This window comes from Pelophylax lessonae (assembly GCF_965119305.1).
Source record: "Pelophylax lessonae genome assembly, chromosome: 10".
Lineage (NCBI taxonomy): Eukaryota > Metazoa > Chordata > Amphibia > Anura > Ranidae > Pelophylax > Pelophylax lessonae.
This window is the reverse complement of record NC_138777.1, coordinates 24,172,147-24,187,405: the sequence shown is the minus strand read 5'-3', so window position 1 is coordinate 24,187,405 and position 15,259 is coordinate 24,172,147. Positions and strand designations below refer to the sequence as shown.

Below are 15,259 nucleotides of genomic sequence, written 5' to 3'. Positions count from 1 at the left end.
TTGTACCCCAGCTGGGCACATCCGCCGAATCTGTGTCTCCTGTCCTCCAAACGCACCCACAGCCTGCGGAGAAGTCATATCCAGCCCTTAACCCCTCAATCACGAGACAATCCACACAGGTGTTGAGGGTTAAACATGCAGAGCTTAAACTGTTTATTACATTCCAAGACAACAGTTTTACATACAGTTAGGGAAACTCCCCTTAGCCTTTCCACAGAAGGGGGGAAGGGAACCAACCAATGAGAACTGAACATTTGTACATTTGAAACAAGCAGTCTTAATACACACCCCCTGCGGAGAGATGTCTCCAACTCAGACCATTGTCTGCCATGAATCCACACACTTAGACACAGAAACAGGAGGGGGGATGGGTTGTAACATTACATTACATTAACTCAATGCCATGAGTCAGTTGTTTAGAGGATGAATAAAGGGAAAATAAAATGCAATGTCCCAAACTCATAAGAAAATGACACAAAGGGGTTTACAATCCAGGGACAGGGTGATCTGTCACCCATAGTGACGGCTAGTACCGTCACATCTCTTCCCCCCAAAGGTAGACTAATCCAGGTACTAGACCTCCAACTGGTCTGTGCCTGAATTAGTCGGGTAACAAATCCCAAAGAGTCAATGTCTGTTTGCCTGGATAATTCGTCGGCGTTGCCGTTTTGCTTCCCAGGGCAGTAGTGGATGGTAAAGTCAAAAGGCTGCAGTGCCAAACTCCAGTATCTTCTGGCCCATAGTCTGTCGGTAGGAGGCTTGCGCACAGTCCCCTCCAAAACACACAGTGACAGTGGGTTCTGTCACAGCGTGCACCGCTGTGCACCGCGACTTCGGCGCGACTTGCAGAGACTTCACATAATTGAAGTCTATGCAAGTCGCTCCGAGGTCGCTCCAAAGTAGTACAGGACCCTTTTTCTAAGTCGGAGCGACTTGTGTCGCTCCTTTTAGAACGGGTCCTGTACTACTCAATGGACCGTGACATACCGCGACTTGTCAGGCTGACAAGTCGCCTGACAAGTTGCGCTAATGTGAATGGGCTCTAAAGGTGAAATAAGATGATGATTTCTACTTAGGCTGCTTTGTAGAATAAAATTGCAAAAATAAATAAATAAATAGAATAGAATAGAATGAAATAGAATAGAATATGATAAAAAATGAGAATAGAATAAAACAAAATAGAAAATAAAAGAAAAGAATACTCGGGTATTCGCATTGGTCAGTTGCAAACAATCTGCCTGGAACAGTTCCGAGTTACTATCCATAATGTTGGGGGGAGGGGGGTCCGTCCCCGAAATGGTATGACAACCTGACCATGACTAATTTATATCTATTGTTTATGTACAGAACCATCTTCTGAATACGTATATGTAAGTACAGTGTTAGGGCTTTATATTGTAATATCATTTGCATATTAAAGCCCCCCATAGTTTTGGTGGTTGTTTATTGTCCTGAAGATGCCTGTATATAAGTGTGAATTTTATTCATGTTACCAGTTTAGCTGCTTCAAAGACCAGTAAAATGTGAAAATAATCCAATTTTTAGTGTGGCTGCGCGGGTTAATTGCTTGTTTAGTCTAGGGGAGAGTAAAAACACTTTCATTTACCAGATCTTCCAGCAGGTGGCGCTCCTCCATGCTCTAGTCTAGCAGTAAACTGTTCCTTGGCATCAGTGATCCTGCATCAGTCTTGACGATGTAAGGACCTTAGACAGCTGGAGTGTGGGGGATTGTTTTTTGTTTTTTTTTGGTGGGGGGGGGGGGGGGGTTGGAAAGTTTAAGTGGTTAAGTATAACATTAATGTTTTACCCTTTTTTTTCACCGAACTTTAGTTTTATCACATAGGGGACCAAACATCCCCTATGTGATAACATTTTGTTGTGACAGGTTCTACTTAATGAGAGATCAGTAGTTTATTAGACTTCCACTGAAGCTAATGGAGCAGAGATTATGCTCAATAAGCTTCTTCCTGACCACAGCGGCTGAGGGAACTGGCAGTCGAACCTGGAAGTGATGTAATTCACAATCCTTCCATGTTCATACTAGATAGGGAAGATCAGCAAACGCATGTTCAATGGTTTCCTTCCCTTCTACCTGGCAGCACTCTCCATGGCCGTCCCAGGTCCACAGATGGGAGCACAAAACTGGGAAACATGGTGGGAGAGTGTGTAGGAGGCAAATGTACCAGGGGAGCATATAAGTAATTGGGGGGGGGGCTATACATCTTTAGGACAAAAGCCGTCTTGGGGGCCCTGAGCTCATAGGTGGGATAGCGGAGCCTGGGAAACAGGGCAGGGGCATAGGTGGGGAATGGATGTACCGGGGATGTGTTTAAGTGATTGGGCAGCTGTACATCTGGTAGCCAACAGCCAGCTTGGGGGTCCCGGGTCCGCAGGTGGAATGGCGGATCCTTGGAAACATGGTGAGGCGAACGTGGTGGCCGAATGTACAGGGGGAAAATGTAAGTGATTGGGCAGCTGTATATCTGCCAGCCAACAGCTGGCTTTAAGGTTCCGGGCCTGCAGGTGTGATAGTGGAGCTTGGGAAATATGGTGGGGGGAGGTCACACAGGAGGGAGGGCACACCACCAGGGGTCCATGGAAGCATTTGGGCAGCTGTTTAGCTCTATTTAATAAGACATGGGGGGTGTCTATTAAACTTGCACTGAAGCTAATTGTTAGCTCAATTCTCGTCAGGAGGCAATCACGATGATATTACAGCCCTTCAGTTGCTACCCTCCCAATACATAATGAATTCACCCTCGATCCAGCTGGGAGTTATGACGACACACTAATGGAGCACAAATCACGCTCCATGAACTTGTTCCCAGGCCATGTGACAGCCAAACCTGGAATGATGTAATGCATGTTGATTCCATGTTCATTCTAAATAGGGGAGATCAACAAACAGATGTTCAATGGTTTCCCTCCCCTCTGCCTGACAGCACCCACTATGCCGGTCCCAGGTCTACAGATGGGAGTGCAGAGCAGGGGAAACGTGGCAGAGGCATGCGTAAGTGAGCGAATGCACCAGGGATGTGTTAAGGGCTGGCCATACGCAGAGCGAATTACCAGTGGTTGCTGAAAAAAAATTAGCTTAATTTCCCCATCAACACAGACAGTGTTGATGCAGGAATCTCTCCTGCCAGGCCATTGTCTTCTCCCAGGAGGGTGGGGGGGGGGTGGAATCTGTCCCTGCTGGGAGTACACAGTGATTGTTGCTAGCTGCTATAGTAGCAGCTAATGATCATCCCTAGAGAATCCTGTAGGCTTGTTGTACTTAAGTTAATTGATTGCTCAATTCAGCATGTGCATTACTGGTTTGAATCTTGGCCTTTTTCTTCCAAACTGGCCAAGATTCAAACCATGCATAGCCAGCCTAAGTGATTGGGTAGCTGAGCATATATGCTCAATAGAGCAGAGCCTGGTTAACATGGTGAAGGTGTGAAAGGGGGGGGGGGTGAATTTACTGGGGATGCATGGAAGCCATTGGGCTGCTGTACATCTGACAACCAACAGCCAGCTTGGAGGTCCCGGGTCCGCAGGTGGAATGGCGGATACTTGGAAACATGGTGGGGCGAACGTGGTGGGCGAATGTACAGGGGGAGAATGTAAGTGATTGGGCAGCTGTACATCTAACAGCCAACAGCCAGCTTGGAGGTCCCGGGGGCGCAGGTGGAATGGCGGATCCTTGGAAACATGGTGGGGCGAACGTGGTGGGCGAACGTACAGGGGAAGAATGTAAGTGATTGGGCAGCTGTACATCTAACAGCCAACAGCGAGCTTAGGGGTCCCGGGTCCACAGGTGGAATGGCGGATCCTTGGAAACATGGTAGGGCGACGGTGGTGGCCGAATTTGCAGGGGGAAAATGTAAGTGATTGGGCAGCTGTACATCTGACAGCCAACAGCCAGCTTGGAGGTCCCGGGTCCGCAGGTGGAATGGCGGATCCTTGGAAACATGGTGGGGCGAACGTGGTGGGCGAACTTACAGCGGAATAATGTAAGTGATTGGGCAGCTGTACATCTAACAGCCAACAGCCAGCTTGGGGGTCCTGGGTCTGCAGGTGGGATTGCGGATCCTTGGAAAAATGGTGGGGTGAACGCGGTGGGTGAATGTACAGGGGGAGAATGAAAGTGATTGGGCAGCTGTACATCTGACAGCCAACAACCGGCTTGGGCGTCCCCCGCCTACAGGTGCCATAACCGAGCCTGGTAAATATGGTGGGGTAGTCTGTAGGGGGATGTACAACCAGGGGTCTGTGGCAGCTGTACAGCTGTCAGATAATTTTCATCTGATAGCCAACAGTTGGGTTAAAATTCTTTTTTTTTTCTTTTTTTGTTCTTGTTGCCTAAAATTGTTTCCTGTTCAATCAGAGACTGAACTTTAATTAATTACACCTTAATTATAGATAAAAGATGAATACTGACACATTTGATTAAAATCTCTCTTCCTTATTTATCTCAAGTCAAATCTCATCTAATAGAGCTTTTCAACGCGTTTCGGAGGCAGAGCCTCCTTCCTCAGGTCCCGCCTCCGAAACACGTTGTCCATAGTAACAGCAGAGGCAGTGCACCCGTGTCTTGAATCCCCCACCTCGCAGCTCCGTACAACTTGTGGCTCCGGCTTTGGCTGAGGCTCTCCTGAGGCGCCGTAGATCATGTCGGTATAGTGCGCAGGCGCACTAGAACCGGCATCCGGTGACCAGGCAACACAGGAAGTGAAGGAGAGCGGGGATACAGCGGCGGCAGCCACGGATGAGGAGACCGCAGAGTCACCATCTGGAGGGACGGGAGGAGCGAGTAGCTCCTGTTGGAATGCTGTAAAGCGATTGCCTTAAAGGAAAAGTGTGAGTGCAATTCCAATGTACTGTGTTATTGTCCTTTATTAAAGCGTTATTGCCCGAGGTTGCGTGCGCTTTTCTTTACAGATTTGAATTACTTTATTCAATAAGACTTTCCACAGCCTAAAGTGTATGTCCAAACAAAAATGTTTTTCTCCTTGGATAGAGAGAAGAACGGTTTAGGAACCCGTCACCTTTTTTCCTTTTTATCCTGAGCTCTGTTAGATTTATCCTCACTTTCTGAGAAAAGTGAAAGGAAATCTCCAACAGATTTCAGTTTTCAACAGGTTGGATCTCTAAATAATGGAGGTCTGATGGGAGGTAAATAACAAAAATAATAAGTTAAATGCAAATATCATCTCTTGGGACTATTTTCATTTAAATGAATAGTGTGGTGACAGGGTCTCTTTAAGGAGTAATAGATGATCATGGAAAATTGGCTTTGATATTGATTTTATTATAAGGACCAAAAAAAAAAATATTTAGACAGTGCTATAGTAATACTAGTAGTCATAAAACAACACTACTTACGGAGTAGGCTAAATAAAGCATGTAATGCATATTTGTGAATTGAGCTGAATAAGGTGTGGTATCAAAGAAAAAAAGTGGAACAAGGAAAAAAGAGCTTAGTGAATTGGATTCATAGTGTTTAATTCCTTATAATTTTACAATTTCATATTATTACAATTATATATTATTATTATTATTATTATTATTATTATTATTATTATTATTATCATTATTATTATTATTATTACTATTATTATTACTATCACCATGCTATATTGTTATATTATTGTTTTGTTATTACTATTTTATATTATTATTTTACTATTATTATTATTCATTTTTATTTTTATTCTTTTATATTATTATCATCATCATTATTAATGTTATATTGTATTCTTTTTATCATATTTTATATTATTATTAATAATACTACTACTTATAATAATTCAGTTTTTATCTTGTCTGTGTCTATGAAAGAAATTTCCCATCACTTACTGCCACAACATAAATGATGAGAAATTTCCCTAACGGGGACACAAAATAAAAAGAAAAAAAACAAACAAACAAGATTTTTAATAGAGTAGGGAAAGGTAAGAGTATCTGCCAGTATTTTTATTGCTGTCCTTGTCTTCCTGCCCCAGTGACCCCTCCTTTCTAGTCCTGGTGTCATGGGGACAGGTAAATTAAAATCGCCCCAATGGGGTCACAGGCAGAAAATAAATCTTACAAAAATCTAAACTCTTCTCCATAAAGTACATTGTTTCTTGGGTTATTTTTTTGTATTGCTCAATGTGAATCTAAACTTTTTTTTAACACATTGTAATAGAGTGAGGAAGGATTAGAGAATTTTTTTATCTATCTATCTATCTATCTATCTATCTATCTATCTATCTATCTATCTATCTATCTATCTATCTATCTATCTATCTATCTATCTATCTATCTATCTATCTATCTATCTATCTATCTATCTATCTATCTATCTATCTATCTATCTATCTATCTATCTATCTATCTTTCTGTCTGTCTGTCTGTCTGTCTGTCTGTCTGTCTATCTATCTAATTGTTTATCCTGTTTGTTTATTTTTCAGTCTGGGAAATCTGGAAGTAAGAGCAAAGGTAATTACTAGCAATTTATTGAGTTTACTTCTAGGGCCAATTCACACCAGGTGGTATGCGCAGGCCATACTTTTTTCCAATGCAGCACAGTGCATTGCCGTTGCCTCGCACTGCACAGTGGCCAATAGAACTTGATGAATTGTCACTGTGGGATTTTTTTTACTAAAGCTAGAGAGGGCAAAATTAGTCTGCAGAGAAACCAATCAGCTTCTAACCTCATCTTGTTTAATTAAGCTTTAACAATAAAACCTGGAAGCTGATTTTTTTTTCTCTGCAGAATTGTGACTAATGTTGCCTTCTCTAGCTTCAGTAAATAAACCCTTGTGTGACATTTTAATAAGAGCCGCCTCACATAGGGGCGACCTGTGAAGTCGCGGTGCACATCGCGCACCGCGACCTCGGAGCCCACGGATATCATTGAAGTCAATGCAGGTCGCTCCAGGTCGCCCCAAAGTAGTACAGGACCCTTTTTCTAAGTCAGAGCGACTTGTGTCGCTCCTATTAGAACGGGTCCTGTGCTAATCTATGGCAGGCGACCCACTGCGACTTGTCAGGTGACCAGGTCGCCTGACAAGTCGCCCCAGTGTGAACCGGCTCTAAAGTTGGTTTAAAAAAAAAATGAAATAGTGCGATGCACCAAGATTGGCGCATCAGCACTGCAGTTGTCTGGTTGCATTGAACAGCACACCAGCCACTGTGTTGTAACGGCTAATGGCTGGTGTGAATTAACCCTTAGAACATGCAACGTCCCAGATATTACTAAATACATCAGAAATCTTGTTCATGCCTTACATGGCTCCAACAGCAGCACATTTTAACATAGCTAAGATGTCATTTTTCAAACCATGCCACAGAGCTTTAGAACCTAACTCCAGGTTTTCTATGACTTTAAATAGTTAATTTGGCCAAGCTGGTCCAAATAATTGAATTCATTCGCTAATGCTACATACAGTTTGGCACATATATTATATATACGCCTGAAAGCACATATATTAGTAAAGGAAATAATTTGGTTAAATCCGCTTAGCCTAAACAAACTATTTAAAGTAATGAGAAACCTGCAGTTAGGCTTTAAAGTGGATGCGATATTCTAACTGAATACTTAAGATGCAGTTAGCATGAAAACCACAAGATGGCAGTATGTCCAGAATAATGCACTAGTGTTGAAATAGCAATGGAATATTGTAGAGAATGTATTTTTGACATTTACTGAATTTTTCAAATGAATGTATTTGCGGGCAGTTTGTTTATTTATGTTCAGGACTGAAGGTACTTTAACATTTATTATTAATCAGTAAAATATGAAATATTACATATACAGGTCCATAGCTATACCGTGGGGTTGATGTACTAAAACTGGAGAGTGCAAAGTCTGGTGCAGCTGTGCATAGAAACCAGCTTCCAATTTTTTTTGTCAAAGCCTAATTGAACAAGCTGAAGTTAGAAGCTGATTGGCTATCATGCAGATGCACCAGGTTTTACACTCTCCAGTTTTAGTAAATCAACACCTGTGCTCAACACAAATAGAAGAAGAGATCAGAATAATTCTATTGCTGTGTAATCACATCCCTCCCCCTTTTTCCTAGTAGAAATGGGAACATCTGGATTAGTTAGCTACACAGAGGCTTGACAAAGGCATAGTGTATAGGCAGAGCCAGGCTTTCTGATTTGGAATGTAAGTGTTCACTGCAAACTGATTGCCATGGATGCACTGTGTAGAGCAGGGTTCCTCAAACTACGGCTCTCCAGCTGTTGCGGAACTACACATCCCATGAGGCATTGTAAAACTCTGTCATTCACAGCCATGACTAGGCATGATGGGAATTGTAGTTCCTGAACAACTGGAGGGCCATAGTTTGAAGACCCCTGGTGTAGAAGGATAATGCAAGCATTAATAAGCCATCAATTACTAATGTCATTTTTAGCTATATAAGAGAAAGATAGTGGTGACATCTTTGTTCAAATATGGCCAGGGGCCATAATTGTGCAATGGTGTCACTGCTATCCCTGCCCCTTTGCTCATGTGGTGGGAATTCCTGATGATGTTAGTGGTTCTTAGAGATGTGACAAGTACAATCACCCGCAGCTTCCTTGGGTACCAATGACAGCAGGAAGCTGTCATATATAGAAGCGGTAGAAATTCCACTATTATAGCTGATGCCAGATGGGCAAATGTTTGAATGTTCGTTCAAATGCCCAAACAGCCAAAGTACTGTCCAAACCTAGGTTTAGACCAAACAGTCGGCTCATCCCAAATTGTCGACACACCTCTGTGCAGGGATGAATGAACTCCTATGCACTGGGCTGCTGATAGAAATCACAGGGCCCTGTACGGTCTACCTGACTGGGCCCCCCCCCCCCTATATTTTTGCTAAAATGCAACGCCACAATGCTATGCTTTGCAGCCATGGCAGAAATTATACCCCTGTCAAACAAGACCCATTCAAGTGAATAGCGGCATGGAAGCAATATTTACATCCCCACAGTGAGTGATCAGTACCAATCAGTCACTGTGTTCATTCAGGATGGTGAGCCCCAATTCTCACCCCCCCCCCCCATCATCCTGAAATAGCCTGTGTGCCCTCAGCAGCTGCCAGCAGGAGAGGAGAGGAGGGCTAACAGCAGCACAGCGGGGGGAAAGGGGCACACAGGGGTCCCAGACAGCAGGGGGAAGGGGGCACACATACTAGAACTGAGTAGCCGGAGGAAGAAAAGAAAAGTAGAAGCTGGCATTACTGCTCACAAGTGTCAGCAATAAGGCAGTGCTGCTGGACCTCCTGCTAGGCAGGTATTTTGCCCCCCCCCCCTTTTGAACTAGTAAGGCCCAGTACAGGAGGGCTGGCTGTACTGCCTTATGCCCTTGCCCTTGCACACATATGGGTTTTACCTCATGCCGGCCCAACCAATCAAGTTGGCCAAAGTCCCCAAACCTAGACCAAATGGGGAGAAGATGTTGGATCCGGTGACGGAGCTTGCAGACAGTACATTGCTGGATTGTAAACGTTTTTTTGTTTTGTTTTTTTAATAGGAAAAATGTCATACTTACTTGCTCTGCGCAATGGTTTTACTCAGAATGGTCCCTCACCTCCTCTTCTGGGGTCCCCCACTGGCGCTCTTGTCTCCTCCTCTTTCTATGAGGAGACTCGTGTTAGCTCCATCCCAAGCTGGGCTGTGTGAGTCTATAGAAAATCAAAGTGTGGCTCAGTTCCTCACTGGATTAAACTGAGAGCAGCAGGAATCAACTGCTTCTGCTGCTCCCTGTCAAGCTTTTGAGAGCATGGAAAGGGAAGAGAAGAACTGAAACCTGACACAGCTCTGGATCGATCGGGGCTGGGAAGGCACTGCTATTGTAAGGTTTTTTTTTTTTATCCTAATGCAGAGAATGCATTAAGTGGTGCTAACGCCTTAACATTTTTTTCCCTTAATGCATTCTTTGCATGAAGATAAATAATGTTTTGGCACAGAATTTGCCCCCCCCCCCGCCCCAATACTTACCTGAACCCTCATTCGATCCAGCACTGTGCACGTCTGTAGTTTTTCTCTCCCATCACTTCCAGGTCTCAAAGGCTTTGCTGGGGCATTGCGCCATTGGCTCCCAGTGCTGTCGGTCAAAACCAGTGAGGAGAGAGCGAAGGGTGGGGCTGAGTCCGGCTGTCTGTGTCAATGGACGCACCAGCGGGGCTCAGGAGCGAGCATGCATGAGTGCCCCCATGGGAAACAGCTTTCTGTGGGGGCACTGGACAAAGAGGAGAAGCGCCGGCAGGGGACCTAAGAAGGGGAGGTTTGGGGCTGCTCTGTGCAATTCCTTTGCACAGAGCAGGTAAGTATAGAGAGGTTTGTTATTAAAAAAAAAGAAAATATTTTTTTCTTTACAATCACTTTGAGATAAAAAAAAACCTTTAGCCTTTACAACCACTTTAAAGTGATATTAAAGGCTCATTTATTTTTCTTAAAAAAAAAAAGAGGTTATACTTACCTTCTCTGTGCACTGATTGCACAGAATGGTCCCTTGCCTCCTCTTCAGAAGTTCCCCGTAGGCCCTATCCTCTCCTTCTTCTCCTGAGTGCCCATTTAGCAAACTGGGTTCTAAGGAGACACTCCCGAGCCCAGCTGTGTGCGTCCATAGACACACACAGTTCCGGCAAGCCACACCCCCACTACCTACTCACACAAGTTTGACTGACTGATTTAGATGGACAACTTGGTTGAATATATAGATTAAGTGCCGGTTCACATTTGTGCGATCACAGAGATCGCATGTAATTCGTAGAGCACTGCTCCTAAAATTACATGCGATCTCTGTGTGGTGCAAATTCAGCCATACAGTTTGTATGGCTGAATTCGCACCGCAATCACACTAAAACACGCACAGGACCCTTTTTTTGGTCTGCAGCAGAATCGGATCGCATGGCGGTTCACACTAGTGCGATCTGATTCTGTGCGAACTTTCAGATCGCACTGCGATATGCGATCTGATCTGGGGGTGTCGTTAACTTTTAATTGACACCCCCAGCATATCGCATATGGCAGTGTGAACTGCCAGCGGTGCGGATGCGATGCGGGAACACGCTGTATATTCGCAGTGTTCCCGCATCGCACAAATGTGAACCGGCACTAAAGCATGAGAAGATACATTTTTGTAGTAGTGGTGGCCCTTTAAGATTGTATCATTTCTTCCTAAATAAATTTAGAGGAAAGCATTACATTTATATACAATGATGTATATTGTCAATATTTGTATAAATTCAAATTTTACAAATAACATTTTATTACTGGCTATCTCTATGACATGTAGTTTGCAAAGCATGCTGAAGTTTATTGTCCCTTTAAATCCATGAAAGTGAAGAATTTGCAGCCCAAATCCTGCGATTAGCAAATGTGAAAAATGGTGATTCAGCCAGTTATGTTATATTATTTATTATATCAGATTTTGTCTGTTTCTCTGACAATTGCATCTTTCTTTCCCTCTCTCTTATATGCAGAATATTTTGGTCATCTTGGAAGCCTAAAGTTGTTCAGGAATCATGGTGGTAAGAGTTTTATATGGAATCCTCACTGGTCTTTTTCTTTCCAATAATTTTTATTGGTTATATTTCAGAAAAAAAAGAGGTACAAAAATTCACGTTATGCAAAGTTGCTCAGTACAAATCTCTCGCCATCCATCTAAGAACAGTCATAGAAATAATGTTAAGAAAATACATTTGTAACATTCTTAAAAGGTAACAATACTATCAGGGCCGGTGCTTCCACTAGGCAAACTAGGCAGCCGCCTAGGGCGCATTGCCTCGAGTCAGCACTCACTCTCCGTCATGAATGATCCTTGTGAGCTGAGGGGAGGGGCGGCAGTGGGGGAGGAAGAAGGGACAGAGGAAGATGACAGGTGTCTGGGGCAGTGGCAGAACTACCAGGCCCTGGCTTTCCACCATTGTTGGGGGAGCCCCAAGGGGCAGGAAAGGAGCCCACCGGAGTGCTACCTGCATGATGATCCTCTTCGTCTGGAGGTGAGCGGCCTAATCCCTGGGCGGGAAGTGACTCTCTAATCTGAGCTGGTGGGCAGCCGTTCATTTCCCTGGGTCGGTATTAAGCCGGGAGTGGAGGAGAGCTGAACCTGAGCTCGGCACTGGAGGGCGGCACCTTTACTGGAGCAGAAGCAACGAGGCAATGGAATGGTCTGAGGATGTTGGTGATGAAGGAGGTGCGGAGCTCTCTGACTGCTGCTTCTCCCTCCACCAAGAGCCGGTTGGAGCTGTGGTGAGCACTGGGGTCCAGGAGAGGAGCATCCTGGGAGAAAAAATAAGCAGGATCATGGTGAAGGAGGGCAGAGTGCAGGCCACTCTCTTGATACCGCCCAGTGAGTGTCCCCAGAACAGGGAATCAGGGTCCCTGGGTGTGACATGGAGTATCCCTGGTGTGAAAGAGAATTGCGGTCACCAGGTATGCCATGGGGAATCAGAGTCACCAGGTGTGACATGGGGGAGAGGGGTCACAAGTGTAACAGGGGTTCGGGGTCACCAGGTGTGCCATGAGGAATTGGGATCCCTGGGTGTGCCATGGGGGATTGAGGTCCCCAGGTGTGACATGGAGGAACATCAGGGTCCCCAGGTGTGACATGGAGGAACATCAGGGTCCCCAGGTGTGACATGGAGGAACATCAGGGTCTCCGGGTATGACATGGAGGAATATCAGGGACCCCTGATGTGACAGAGGAACATTGGGATCACTGGGTATGACAGCATTACATGGAGGAACCATCAGACCAGGGTCACTGGATATGACATAGAGCAGTTTTTAACCCCTTCCTTCAAGTAGCTGATCTTGCCTAGGGCGTAAAACAGTCTAGCACCGGCCCTGAATACTATGATAGCACCCCCCAGGATTTTGGGGAACACCTGAGTTGCAGCATCCTAATGCGTTATCAAATTTAGTGTTTGCTGAGTAGAAAGGATTCTACGTGCTTTCATAGGGTCGTCAATGGGATCCACTCCTTCAGAGCAGTATATGGAAGTACAGAACTCGGTGCACAGCACTTTTCTAAATTGGCATTTTTTTAGCACTTTTTCTTCCAAACTCACACCATGTGGTTATACTCAATACCAAAGACTGGTCCACATTCCAAACAAGGAAGATTGTATCTTACAACAGCAACTGCCACGTGACTCTTTCACAACAGTCTCTAATAATGACTGCAACATTGTAGCTTCTCTGGTGATATAGCAGCTCTTTTGAAACAATGCAACATTCTTTGGTAACCATTTTATAACCCTATGTTTTTGAACAATTGCAAGCACAATACATAACACTGAGGTTTTTATTTGTTGGTAACTTTTTTTGGTGGCCACGTTTTGGTAATGTCCACGATGAAGCCACCAGCAAGGATTTGAATGGTAGTGTCTCTCTCCAACTGGAAATTCTTTATTTGGCTGGCTCTAACAGGAGCATTTTAAAAGTCATGCATGCACTCTGCTAACTTCTATCATCTAATAATGCTCACGCAAACATGCTGTTTTTTTGTTTTTTTTTCCTTGCACGTGATTGAGTATTCTTTGCAAAGAAATTGTCCCCACATTCACCTAAATCGGAGGATAATTCCCATGCAAAGTGCAACTTTACATGCAAAGTGAACAGCCTAATTGTCTTTAGGAAATCAACCTCACTATATAATTTTCATCAGTATTCATGGAAAACCTGGAGGGCCCATAGGCGTGCGCAGGGGGTGTGCCAGGTGTGCCTGGGCACACCCTAATCACTACCCTGCAGGATGGAGAGTGGGGAAAGGGGCTAGTAAATATGTAATTTAGTGGTGCCGTCCTTTTCCAAATGAACATTGTGAACACAACTAGATTTACTATGCTTCAGTTTGTGAATGAACAGGAAGCCGCTCAGCACAGGGCACTTCCCATTCACTTACTGTCCAGTGCAGCTGAGGCAGCAGAGAAAGGCATGTGTGTTTGAGCTTTGCGGTGCACACCCTAATGCAATAGGCTGCGCACACCTATGGGAGGGCCTGCTACCCACCATGGCAATTTGTGTACTGACTCCATCGGGGTACGTTGGATACTTTGCAAAAAAGACACCACTATCCTGTAGAACAGGGTTTCTCAACCAGGGTTCTGTGAAACCGTAGGGTTCCTCCAGAGGTTGCTAGGGGCTCCTTGAGAAATTGGCAATTTCTGCCTCTCAGATAAGTTCCCAATGACACCATTGTTTCTTTTTAGCTATCTGTAAGGGGGTAATTCTTCCCAATGAGGACAAGAGTAGGGAGCATTCTTCCCACGGACTGTCCCACTAATGTGTCATGAGTTGTAGATTTTTAATTTTTAGCAGGGGTTCCCCGAGAACAGGGTTCCTCTTTGTTGAAAAGGTTGAGAAAGGCTGCTGTAGAATGAGGGACACTTGGAAATATGCTGTATACATTTTGCTCTGTATCTTAGGCTGGCTATTCACATACAAATGACTGCCAAGACTGACTTTTCAATCCAATAGTTTTAATTGTATTTGTGAACAGTTTTAGTATTAGTGCACTTCTGATCTCTCTATTTTTGTTTTCTCAGATGTCAAATATGTAAAATTAGGAGAGGTGGGAGGCAAATCAGTGTATGCAAAGGCACCTGGTAAGTGTATAATTATCTTATATATAAAAGCAATACTGCAATGTTCCCTATAAGTTAAGCTGACAATTTAAACTGGATCTGAACTCAGAAAGATTTGCTCTCTTATAGGAAACAGCTAGAATTCATAATTGTGCCTAAACAGTACCCTGAAACTTTTACTTTTTGTCTTAAACTTCTAAAAATATACACCCCTTGAACCTCGTAGTTGTGTTTGGGTAGTGGAAAATTTTAGGAACTGTACCTATGACTACTAATTGGTTCAACTGAATGCTACCAAGATGGCTGCCTCACCTTCTAAGCATTTTGAATCCCCATTGTGAAAAGTACTAACGAAATCCAAATGAAATTAAAATTAAATTGGTCTCATTAAATTTGAACTGAGATTTGGTGATGTCACTACTGTGCTGCTGATTGTTCTGCTTGCTGGAGAGGAATCATTACCTGGGGACCTGCAATGCATGGAATTCCCTGCTTCTTCTTCTTCTTCACTTATTATGTGGATTTGTGGTTCCTCCACTTCTTCTGCTGCTTCTTGAATATTACTCTACCAATCAGCAGTCAGGGTGTAGTCTTGCCTCTGCAGATGGACAGAATGCCGAGGGCATTAAAGGATGAAGGTGTGTTTCTTGCACTGGGGAAAATAAAGAGCAACGAGACCCCAAAGGTGCAATAGAGGAAAC

The 15,259-nt window shown here is 44.1% G+C and overlaps 1 long non-coding RNA gene across 1 annotated transcript; it reads left to right on the top strand.

The window, feature by feature from the left end:
- The first annotated feature begins 6,442 nt into the window (after positions 1 to 6,442).
- Positions 6,443 to 14,580, top strand: LOC309564923. Its single transcript, XR_014225767.1, has 3 exons — positions 6,443 to 6,468; positions 11,451 to 11,498; positions 14,520 to 14,580. It is a non-coding gene; the product is annotated as an uncharacterized lncRNA (long non-coding RNA).
- The last annotated feature ends 679 nt before the right edge of the window (positions 14,581 to 15,259 follow it).